Source organism: Sapajus apella, unplaced genomic scaffold (assembly GCF_009761245.1).
Source record: "Sapajus apella isolate SASKATOON/1434 unplaced genomic scaffold, GSC_monkey_1.0 scaffold46, whole genome shotgun sequence".
Classification (NCBI taxonomy): Eukaryota; Metazoa; Chordata; class Mammalia; order Primates; family Cebidae; genus Sapajus; species Sapajus apella.
Window position 1 is genome coordinate 125,858 of NW_022436986.1, and position 13,376 is coordinate 139,233.

Here is a 13,376-nt window from a genome sequence, read left to right on the forward strand (position 1 = left end):
ACCTGTAGTCCCAGCTACTCAGGAGACTGACGTGGGAGGATAGTTTGACCTGCAATAGAGGTTGCAGTGAGCTGAGATCGCACCACTGCACTCCAGCCTGGGTGACAGAGTGAGACCCTGTCTCAAAAAAACAAAAACAAACAAACAAAAAAAACCCAAGATGCTGTCCCTAGTCCTAATTATATTACATGAACTCTGCATCTCCTAGGACATAACTACACGATATTTAAATTCACAACAAATGAGGAACTACCAACAGAGAGGCTGCAACCTCTGCCCATGACAATGCTGGCCACAACGTATTACAGTGTTCATGACATAGAAGCACTGACATAGCTGTGCATGGGTAAGAAACCACCTGACACTTTCACCTTCCCCTTCTCCCTCATAGAAAATCCACAGTCTAACCACATCCCCCTTGATCCTGCCATGCACATACATGTGGGTAACACCACCCATGGGCACCAAGGAAGGAGAACTGTCCAGACCCCACGCACAATTAGTGCCTGAAGAATATCTTAGTTTATAGTGTTACGCAGCTATTTCCTTTATATAATCCTTCATATATAATCATATATTAGTTTATAGAATTAGTGCCTGAAGCATAACTCACTGCTTACTATATCTAGCTTATATATATAATCATACTTAGTCCCATAAAATCTTTCTATATAATCATATAGGTATTGTAGTTGGAGCTGTACTGACACATGTAGTGCTGATTTATAGAATCCTTGCATATAACCATATAGTAGTTTGTAATAGGATGAATGCCTAGAGCAGTCACAGAACAGAAGCAGTACATGGGAAAATAGCCAGACCTGGACAAGAACCAAAGACGCAGGCGGTGGCGTCCCTGCCTGAAAGGGCACACGCTGTATGGCAGGCTTGGAGCAAGAGCCTCTCCTCCGGTTAAAGGAGTTGTAGTACCTTGCATCCACTTCCTGTGGAAAGTAGACCTCAGGCCTGAGATCCTAGAAATAACCAAGGGAGAAGAACCCCTCCCGTGTGACCAGTCACAGCGGCTGTACACCCTGTCAGACTTTTCTCACTTCTGTGCTTGCTCAAATCATCCTCCCGTAAATATCTTAAGAGAAGAGCACATCTGTCAGCTCCCACTGCATTAAGCTTACAGTATCCTTCTATTAGAAATCCTTTGAAGTCTTTAGCCCCCAGATAAGAAGTGTTGCGCATGACTCCCGTTGCACACAGCCCACCTCCTTGCCTCGCGGACCTAATGGGGGTGGAACCCTTTTTCTGTACAAGACCCTCTACTACTGCGCATGGCATAGCCCCCTATTGTGTATGACCCACCTCTGCCCAGGTGACATAATGGGGTGTCCCCCCACTTGTGACTCACATGATTATGTATGCCCTATTACTAAGCCTATAGATGATAACCTCACTCACGACCCTGCCCCCTGCTTGTACCTAATAAATACAGATGCTCTTGGGCATTTGGGGGCTCTCGCTGATCTCTGCTCACAGGTTGCGTGGCCCCCGGAGTCCAGATGCTCTTCACCAGTTCTTCAATGTCCTGTCTCTTTACTTCTCGGATCCTGCACCTCAGCACAGCACAAGGGACACCCCATGACCCTGTGAGGCCCAACAGCCCTACACATATATATAATACATATGTATGTTTATGTACACATGTATATATGCATCTATGATGTGTATGTGCATGCGTGTGTGTGTGTGTGTGTGTGTGTGTGTGTGTGTTTGTAAATAAAAGAGGCCAGGCTGGGTGTGGTGGCTCACACCTGTAATCCCAGCACTTTGGGAGGCTGAGGCAGGCAGATCATGAGGTCAGGAGATCCAGACCATCCTGCCTCATACAGTGAAACCCTGTCTCTACTAAAAATACAAAAAATTAGCTGGACAGGGTGGCACATGCCTGTAATCCCAGGTACTTGGGAGGTTGAGGCAGGAGAATCGCTTGAACCCCGGTGACGGAGGTTGCAGTGAGCAGAGATTGCACCACTGCACTCCAGCCTGGGCAACAGAGGGAGACTTTGTATCAAAACAAACAAACAAACAAAAACAAGGAGAGGCCGCTAAGAATGTTTTGTACTTGAATTACAAGTATCTTTAAACATGAGGGTGGTAGATGGCTAAGTAGGAATATATATCCAAGCCTTTAGTCACCTTGGTGTGCATTCTGGTTGTTAGATCTTTTCTATAGGATGCTGCAAACATTTTTCAAAGTATAACCATGGAGTTTTAATAGCAAAGAACTTAAAGTTGAAAGGGCCTGTGTGTGGACATTGTCTAGTCTGACTCTTACAGCATCAGAAAAAAATGAATGCCCAGAAATGGAAACAGATTTGCCTAGAGATCCTGGAAAGAGCTGGGAACAGAACCTGAGCTCTATTACACATAATAAAAGTACTAATGGAAACAACAGTCATCACAATAAGAGCTAGTACCATTTTAGGGGTGGCTGCAGTATGCCGTGTGTGTGTGTGTGTGTGTGTGTGTGTGTGTATAAAATCTTATTTAATCTTTAAAAACAATATTTTAATATAGGTATTATTATCCTCATCTTGAATTTTAAAAATGAGTTTTTAAGGCTAGGTACATACAAGTAATACATGGCAAAACCTACATTTAAATTGAGTTTTCTTATAGATACAAAATTCCATGTATTTCCTACTATTGTTTTCACCTTAATTTTAATATGTATTATTTATTCATGCTATTAAAACTGTAGAAAATAATTGAAAATGATATCAATGAGAAGAGAACAGGATTAAGGCAAATATAGTATGTATTTCATGATCAGTATCTGAAAGAGCTCTAAAATAGCTAAGCTTTATTCTTGCCTCAAGGAAAATCTGTAAGAAAATGATGTGTGCACTGCATATTACCACCTCAAGTCGTAAAGAAATAGAATCAGCCTGGGGAAAAAACTCAGTGCATTATTCTTTTGTAGGAGGTTTTGTAGATTATTTCAGAAATATTCCATTTGTGTCCTCAAATGTCTAGTCTTTTTCTTTTTTGGCTTGTCCCGTAGTTGTTTATACTGTTTTCTGGGGTACAGAGAAATACAGAGGGAAACCCAGGTGTATTCTGTCTGTACTGGATGTTTTAGATGAACTCCTCCCCTATGGTGGCACCGCATCAGTCACCACAATTGTTTTTGAGGAAGATAGCCAGTTGTCTTGTGAAGCTTTACCAAAAATTTCTTCAGGGCTGCTTTTTCCCTATCAATCTCCCTGAGCCGGATGTCTAAAGCCTTCTGAAGGTTTTGGATGTAAATCCTGGTTCTCTTTTCCTCTCCAAGGTTGTTCACAAGGGCCCTCCGCAGGTATAGAGGGTCTCTTACTTTGAAGGTGCTCCTATTCGTTATGTAGCCCATGCCACCCATGTTCACACTTTGGTGGAGGATGTTCCAGACAGGACAGTGAGGCTGCCTGTAAATGTCTCTGTAAAATGATTCTCCTGTGGTTTGGAATATGAGCACCACAGCACCATGGGAACAGAATCTTAGAACTGAGTGGCATCAGAGATCCACTTAGCCCAAAACCCTAACATTTACTAATGAGAAGAAGGTTTTAAGCTCACAGATATTCTTAGTGTAAAAATGTAGATGAGTGCATTAATAGGCCAGATTGGCCATAAGGATGCCTATTGCTGTCCTGAGCTTCTACTCAGGCTGAACGCTAAGTGCCTTTGGGTGCTTCTAATAAGGACCAGAATGTTTACGGAGAGAAAAAACTAGAAAGTTGATTCAATAATTTAGTTTAGTTTTAGAAGCAATTCTTTATTCCTTTATGTGTATGCATACTTGAAGTTGCTAAATAATTAAGATTGTACCATTTGTCTAGATTTAGGGTTAGACTTAAATTAGATAACTTTTTCATGAAGTATTTAGTTTTCATACAAGAAAGAACAGGAAACAGAAAAATATACATGTTATCTATTCATTTGCTCAAAAAGGAAACAAGAAATGAAAAAGATTAGAGAGACAGGAAGAGGCAGGGTGGCTAGGATGGGGGAATGGGAGTAGAGAAGGAGGAATGGGAAGAGGATACTTGTTTGAGTGCACCCTTTACCTGTTCTTATACTTAGAAACATGCCAGTTTCTCATGTGCTCAAGAATAATTAAACAAGGAGTGGGAGGGATGGTACCCCAAACTACTTTATGTATATTCTAAGATTGTGCAAAGAAGCGAATACATTATGGATAATGAGGGCCAGGTTTTCTCCGTTGAAGAAGGAGCTACAAAGAAGAAAGCAGGAAGGTTGAACTATACCTGTGGTGCTGAATTGGAATTGGAAATATCAGTATGAATTTATGATTCTAAGAATCAATATGAATCTGTGGTTCTGTGAATCCATTATTACATGAACCAGTATGAATTAATGGTTCTATGAATCAGTACTAATTATTGTGAAGAATGGCCTTCTAGACATTCTGGCCTTCAAAGATACCTTAGAGATGTGGGACTTTGTGACTCTTCGTCACATAGACTGAGCCCCATTTATTCTCAGCTTCAAAGTTCTTTCTGAAAAATGCAGAAGACAGTTGGGTTTGATCTCTGACTTTTACCTAAGTCTTGATTATGCTATTTTATGCCTTTAAATTTCATCATGAGCAGACACATGTAAAATTCTTCCAGTCATCTTTAATCAGGAGCAGAAAATCTGAGCAATGTTAGGAAAGGGCATTTTTCTTCTGACAGGATAATTTTATTAGTTTCCAGCTTTCAACTATAGCCTTTGGAAAACATCAAAAGACTTGGTAAAATATTCATATTTATGTCACTAACTAGAAATGAATGTAATTACTGAGAGCCAAATCAGGCCCACACACTTGGAAGTGACGTCCAAAGGAACCTTTCCAGACAGGACACTGTGGCAGAGATGACCAAGCCGGTAGGAAGTATGGAAATGAATGTTTGGACAGGAAAGATTTGGGCAAGATAACACGTTCAAATCACTTAAAGCCTCTAGAGAAGGAGGTAGACACTGGCCTGACAGCAGAAGTGGGCTTAGAGGATGGAGACAGCAGATTACTGCTCAGCGTCAGGAGGAACTTCCCCAACTGAAACAGAAAGATCATCACAGGGGTGTTTACAAAGCAAGAAACCAGATGGGTGTCACCTCCTTTGGAAATATCCTTCACAGGCCTGACATAGAAGTGAATTATGCCCTGAGGTTGGCTTCTCTGAGACACCCTGAGGACTGCCCAGCTTTGGAGGATGTTTGAACAGTGGCTATAACCTGGGAGGATCTGGACTGCTCTTTCACAAGCTGTCAAGGCGAAAGTTTGCTGTTTCTCATGCACGTGAATGTCAGTATACATATGGAGAAGACATAAACGTGAACATATAGCAATAAAATCTGTCCAAAGTAAAATAAAAACAAAAGACTGAAAATAAAGAACAGATCATAAGTGACCTGTGGGAAAACTTCAAGCAGCCTAAATACAAATACCTGCAGTCCCTGAAGAGGAGAGTGGAAGAGAAAAATTATTTGATGCAATAATGGCCACAGTTTTAAAAAAAATTGATGAAAATGATAAACTCAAAGATCCAATGAACTCAATGAAACAGAAGAACAAGAAACAAGAAGAAAACTAAACCAAAGCCTATCATAATCAAATTGTTCAATACTAGTGATAAAACAGCCAGAGAAATAAGATTACATATAAAGGAGCAATAAGAATAACAGAAAATTTCTCCTAAGAAACAAACTAGAAAACACAAAAGTATCATCTTCATAGTATTAAAATTAAAAACAAAACAAACTGTCAACCTAGAATTATATCCTCAACAACAGATAATTTTAGAAATGAGCCGGGCGCGGTGGCTCAAGCCTGTAATCCCAGCACTTTGGGAGGCCGAGGCGGGTGGATCACGAGGTCAAGAGATCGAGACCATCCTGGTCAACACGGTGAAACCTCGTCTCTACTAAAAATATTGATATTTATGATGAGTTTTTGCCACACATAAATTTTTGCATTTTATGTAGTTGAATTTATTAGCCTTTTTTTTTTTGGGTTTTTTTTTTTTTTTTTTTTTTTTTTTTTTTTTCGGAGTCTCACTGTGTTGCCAGGCTGGATTGCAGTGATGCCATTATGGCTTACTGCAGCCTCAATCTCCTGGGCTCAAGTGATCTTCCCATCTCAGCCTCCCTAGTAGCTGGGACCACAGGCACATGTCACCATACCTGGCTAATTTTAAATTTTTTCTTTCTTTTTTTTTTTTTTTGTAGAGATGAGGGGCTCTCTGTGTTGCCTAGGATGGTCTTGAACCCTTGGTCTCAAGAAATCCTCCTGCCTCGGCCCTCCAAAGTGCTGTGATTATAGGTATGTACTAGTGTGCCTGGCCATGGCTTCTTTGTTTTAAGTCACACTTACAAAGGTTTTTCCCTACCTGAAGTTTAAAAAAGTTCTAATTCTTCAGGTACTCATGGTTTCATTACTTTTGTTAAATGAATGAAGTTAGAACCTGTGTTAGTTAAGAATTGCATTCAGGTGCATCTAATAGAGATTCAACTACAAAATACGGTTTCTCAGGGTTCCTGGATTCCTCTTAGGATAAAGGAAAGTTGGAAGTGGCATTACTTTCACTCCTTACAACAAAAGGAATCACACATACGAGAAGAAAAGAAATCACAAGACACTCTGCAAATTCACAACTTTTCTTGAATTTGTCAGCAAGCTGAAGTTCTAGGTCAACTCAATTAACCTTAATCTAAGGAAAGACATCGCAAAGGAGGTGTGGCACAGGTGCACTTGCTTATTTGGAGCCGACTTCCCCACTCCCCTCCAATCAAGTTTGTAAGAATCCAGATAAAAGTTTTAATGAATTGCCAAAGGCCAACTGTAGCCCAGCGTGAGAATACAGAAACCCTGAACTTACAAGTATGGGAGAATTCACACACACTTGCAGGGTCCTTTCCATGAACCTTACTGTGTAATCACAAGAAAGACTGGGGGAAGTGTGAGAGTTCTGAAAAAAATATCCCTTGTGGTACAAGCCTGGGGAAAAGGAAGAGCAGCTGCTGAAGGGAAAAGCACCAAGTCCTTCCCAGATTCTTCTCGCTTCTCTTTTCTGTGGAAACAAAGGCCTTAAGCTGCTGGATGAAGGGCAGTAAGTCCCATCGTTAGGCTGTAAATCACGTATAGGTGAAGACCCATTGCAGCTGGAAAAAGGGAAAAGAAAAAATTCTCTACCTTTATAGGCCCTAGACCATTAGAAGTATTTCAGCTGGGGGTGGCATAGGATCAGGGAGAAGGCCCTTCCTTGAGACTCAGGGGCACAGTGCCTGTCTAAAACTGAAGCTGAATCAGTAAAACAGAGAATCTCACCACCCCGACCAACCAGGCTAATAAGCAGCAAGTAATGACTGCAGTCTACTACTGAAATAGCATCAGGAGCATGGAGGAAGACATTGAGCAAACCCCTGGCAAGCCAGCCTCAACAATAAACACAAACTAATATTAGAGAAGCCTGGAGTCTGTTATGCACTGACAGTAACATAGCAAGAACAAAACCTAAACACAGCTGAGCTTCTGACTAGACTGAATCAATCTCCCATACTAAAGTCCTAGCAGAAGGAAAGGGATGATCATTTTCAAGCATAAAAATGATTTAACTCAGTCTTTGCTCCCTTACCATAGATCTCAATCTTTCAACAAAATATTCTTACAAGGCATATGAGGAAGCAAGAGAAAATCACCACACTATAAAGAGACAAAGCAATAAACATAACCAGACTTAGATATGATACATATATTGAAATTATCAGACAGAGAAACTAAAGGAACTACGTTTAGTATGTTAAAGGACCTAGTGGAAATGGGAGACAGCCTTCCTGATCAGATGGGTAATTTTTTCAGAGAGATGGCAATTCTAAGAAAGAATAAAATGGCAATTCTGGAAATAGGAAACACAGTTCACAGATAAAGGTTGCTTTTGTCAGGCTCACCAGTAGTTGTTTTTTTTCCTTCACAGTGGAGAAAAAATAAATGAACCTGAAGATAGTTGCATAGAAATTATCCAACATGAAATGGAAAGAAAAAAGTGAAAAAAGCAAAACAATGCCAGAACAGAGCATCCAAGAGCTGTGGCACAATAGTAACAATCACACATATTTGTAGTTGACATCCCAGGAGAATAGAAAGACAATGGAACAGAAGATTGAAGAAATAATGGCCATGGATTTAAAAAAAAAAAAAAGAAAGAAAAACAACTGTTTCTTTGAGACAGGGTCTCACTATCACCCAGACCGGAGTGCAGTAGCACAACGATGGCTCACTGCAGCCTTGACCTCTCAGCCTCAAGAGACCCTCCCACCTCAGCATCCTGAGTAGCTATGATTATAGGCATGCACCATCTCACCTGGTTAATTTTTTATTTTTTGTAGATATAGGGGTCTCCCTATATTGCCCAGGCTATTCTTGAATTCCTGGGCTCAAGTGATCCTTCCACCTTGGCCTCCCAAAGTGTTGGGATTACAGGCATAAGCCACCATGCCTGGCTAAAATTTTTTAAATTAATGATAGATACCAAGCTAAAAATCCAAGAAGCTCAGAGAATACTGACCAGGGTAAACATTTAAAGACAGACCTAGACATATATTATTTGAATTGCTGAGAAATGAAGACAAAGATGCTAAGGGCAGCTTGAGAAAAAAAGAAACATTACATAAAGAGTAACAAAGATAAGAATTACAGTAGACTTCTGGTCAAATCTGTGTAAGCTAGAAGACAGTGGAGTGGCATCTTTAAAGCACTGAAAGAAAAAAGTGTCAGCCTGGAATTCTATACCACGCAATGATATATTTCAAAAATGAGAGAGAAATAAATACTTTTTTTTTTTTTAGGCCGCTAGAGTTTCTCTTCTTCATGAAACAGGAAGTTGGCTGCTAATCGTGGATTCTCCCACTTCTTCCTAGCTAACTGGACCCATATTTTAAAAATTAGGGTAAAATTTACACGTCGTAAATTCACCATTTAACTATTTTAAAGTGTATAATTCAGTAGGTTTTAGTACATTCACAACATTGTTGAATCATCACCACTAATCCTAGAACATTTTCGTCACTCTCAAAGAGAAACCCTGTACGTATCAGGCAGTCAACTACTATTCTAACCTCCCCCTAGTCCCTGGCAACCATGAATCTGCTTTCTGTCTCTATGGAATTTCCTATACTGAATATTTCAAATAAATGGAATCATAGAATATGTAACCTTTTGCACCTGACTTCTTTCACTTAGCACAATGTTTTTACGGCTCATTCATGTTGTGGAACCTATTAGTACTTTATTTCTTTTTATGGCTGAAGAATAATCAATTATATGGACTTGCCACATTTTGTTTATCCATTCATCATTTGATGGATATTTGGGTTATTTCCAGCTTTTGGCTACTATGAATAATGCTGCTGTGAACATTTGTGTATAAGGTTTTGTTTCTGCTTTCAAGTTTCTCGGATATATACATAGGAGTAGAATTGCTTGGTCATGTGGTAATACTATGTTTAACTTTTTGAGGACCCACCAAACTGTTTTCCATAGTAGCTGCACCATTTTACATTTTCACCAACAATGTGTGATGAACCCTAATTTTTAGTTAGAACTGCAGAACCCTGAATACACTGCAATGCCCAATTCCTCAGGATGAATTGTGATTGCTAAAAGCCAGTTGAGCCATATTATATTTTCCAAAAATGGCCACAATATTTATAGTTTGACATGCTTTTACTGTAACTTACCACTTCATCATCAAGAGATGGTGTCTGTTTCCTCTCCTCTTCACACTGAACAGATCTATGTGACTCATTTAACAATTAGAAGATAGTGTAAGAGTTGTGTCATAAAAGGCAATATAACTTTTGTCTAGCTTTTTTTTTCTCAGGACATGTGCCCTTGAATCCCTGAGTAGCAATACAGGAAGTCCAGAAGATTATGCAGAGAGACTACATAGAAATAGAGTGAGATGTTCAAGGAACCCCAGTTGTTACAGCCTCAGCTGTTTATCTTCTCAACCCAGGCAACAGATATGTGAATGAGTGAGTCTTCAGATGATCCAGCATCAGCATTATCTGACTACCACTGTGGCCAGATCCCAAACAAGACTGCCTAGCTGATCCTAGTCAGTCCTCCAAACAATAAGAAATAATTGTATTTTAATTGTTTTTTAAGCCACTCATTTGGGGGTGATTTATTAATCAACAATATATGTCAAAGCAATTGGTCCTCTTTATCAGATTCCCAATTTTTAGACTTCTTTGCATCTAAGGATGGACATGGGACCCAGTTCTGACTAAGAATATATGGGGAAATTTTCTGGGAGGACTTCTGAGAAGGAGTTCCTTTCTGATATAAGAGACGGGACATAGGAGAACTTGCTTACAGCTCCCCAGCTTATGCTCCCTTGCTTCCTGCCCTTGAATGAGAAGTATGGATGTCATGCTTATACCTAGAGCAGCCATTTGTGGTCCTGAGGTGATAGGCTCAGAGGCTAAAATATGAGTATCTGAGGATGATGGAGAATGGACAGTGTTAGGATGTCCAGTGACACTAATCTCTAAAGGAACCCTGGAACCTCCTGAGTTTAAGTACAGTTTCTGAGCCAGAACACTTCTATTCCCTCTACCTATTTATCATTTTTATGTACTATGATTCTGGGTTATAGCTGTTTCCTAGTTTCATTCAAAGTGCAGTTTTCTATTTTTCTTGTTGTTTTGAGGTGATTTTCTAGAGAAGGAATAAGAAGCCTCTTTATTCATCTTGAAACTGATCTTTATTCATAGTAAGAAAGTTCAAGTTAAAATATGATTTCATGTTCATTTCAGATAGACAAAAATGTTTGATTATACAATGTGTTAGGAAAGGTATGGGAAAGAGACACTGTTATATGTTGCTGGTTGGAACATAAATTAGAACAAACTTTTGGAGTGCCATTTAGGGGTACTATGTGAAATGCACATAGCCTTTGATCCAGCAGTTTTCCTTCTGGGAATTTATCTAACAGATAAATTCACACATTTGCACAAAGACATATAAAAGGGTATTCACTGCATCATTATTTAGAATAGTGAAGCAGTGGAAACAACTTAAACATGAGGCTGGTTAAATAAATTATGATATATCCATGCAATGGAATATTATGCTACCATTAAAAAGGATGAGGTAGATACATATGGTCTTGTATGTAAGTGAAACAAGTGTATATGGTGTCCTCTATCTTTTTTTGTGTGTGTGTGATGGAGTTTCACTCTTGTCGCCCAGGCTGGAGTGCAATGGAGTGATCTCAGCTCACTGCAATCTCTGCCTCCCACGTTCAAGCAATTCTCCTGCCTCAGCCTCCCAAGTAGCTGGGATCACAGGCATGTGCCATCATGCCTGGCTAATTTTTGTATTATTAGTAGAGATGGGGTTTCTCCATGTTGGTCAGGCTGGTCTCAAACTCCCGACCTTAGGTGATCTGCTGACCTTGGCCTCCAAAGGGTTGGGATTACAGAGATGAGCCACCATGCCCGGCCTGGCAGTATTTCTCTATTGCCTGTGCAGTGATGTTCTGCATGGCCAAGTGATAGCTGGGCTGGCTCTGTAATGCACCACCTTCTATTTGCTTTCCATCCTTTCCTGTCTCGTGTCCCTTTTCATTGACTGTCTCTATGAAGAATTTGTACTTAAGCTTTGCCTGGGCTCTGTTTTCTAGGCAGCTGGAACTAGCCTAACAGTGTAGCATAAGTATTTCATCTTACAAGTTTTAAATGGGGGGAGGGGAGAGAACAGAAAGTGCTCTCAAGATATGCAAGTTCTCAGTGTGTTCCATATCAATGTACTTGTCAAGAAAACTCTTGAAAGTACTGAGAGAATGGAAGTCATGGTATAAAAGATCTGCCAGTGAGCACTGAACCTTTGGAGATTCCTTTTCCACTTAATTTCTCTTCAAAATCATAATTGAAATGCCCAAGAGAATATAAAAATAGAAAATTTGTATTTGTATTGGAAGGACATTTATATTTTGTGAAATTTCAGCAAGTTAAAATGCAAATATGCCCAGACTGAAGGGAATATTAATCAGCTTTTAATTTCAGGAATGTAGAAGAAAAACTCACTTGGAAAATAAGTAGATGAAAGTCTCCCAAAGAACTTCCCTCACAAACTCAAGCTCAGAGGAGCAGACCTAGGAGTGAGAGTGGGCTGTGGGATAGTATGGGGAGGGAACCAGTGATCTTGGACTCTTACCATGGCCCAGTCTTGGAGCAGCTCTCCCCTTGCTCACTCTCAGCATTTCCTCAGAGTAGATACCTCTGGGCACTACTATAGTACCATTGCTGAAAGCCCCCCAACAAAGAATTGTGCCTCACCTAACTTCCGGTTGTCACACCATCACAGAGAAAAAACAACTGCCAGCTACATCACCAAATGTAATATGCCTACTCTTTTTTTTTTTTTTTTTGGGACGGAGTTTCGCTCTTGTTACCCAGGCTGGAGTGCAATGGCGCGATCTCGGCTCACCGCAACCTCCGCCTCCTGGGTTCAGGCGATTCTCCTGCCTCAGCCTCCTGAGTAGCTGGGATTACAGGCAAGCACCACCATGCCCAGCTAATTTTTTTGCATTTTTAGTAGAGACGGGGTTTCACCGTGTTGACCAGGATGGTCTCGATCTCTTGACCTCGTGATCCACCCGCCTCGGCCTCCCAAAGTGCTGGGATTACAGGCTTGAGCCACCGCGCCCGGCCTTGCCTACTCTTTTTTAAAATTTACTTTTATTTATTAATTTTTAAAAAATTTTTATTGCACTTTAGGTTCTGGGGTGCATGTGCAGATCATGCAGGATTGTTGCATAGGTACACACATGGCAATGTGGTTTGCTGCCTCCATCCCCCTGTCACCTACATCTGACATTTCTCCCCATGTTATCCCTCCCCAACCTCCCCACCTGCCCGCTGTCCCTCCCTTGGCTCCCCCAACAGACCCCAGTGTGTGATGCTCCCTTCTCTGTGTCCCTGTGTTCTCACCATTCAACACCCGCCTACGAGTGAGAACATGCAGTGTTTGATTTTCTGTTCTTGTGTCAGTTTGCTGAGAATGATGGTTTCTAGATTCATCCATGTCCCTACAAAGGACACGAATTCATCATTTTTATGGCTGTATAGTATTCCATGGTGTATATGTTCCACATTTTCCTTGTTCAGTCTATCATCGGTGGGCATTTGGGTTGGTTCCAGGTCTTTGCTATTGTAAACAGTGCCACTATGAACATATGTGTGCATGTGTCTTCATAGTAGAATGATTTATAATCCTTAGGGTATATACCCAGTAATGGGATTGCTGGGTCAAATGAATTTCTATTTCTAGGTCCTTGAGGAAGTGCCACACTGTCTTCCACAATGATTGAACTAGT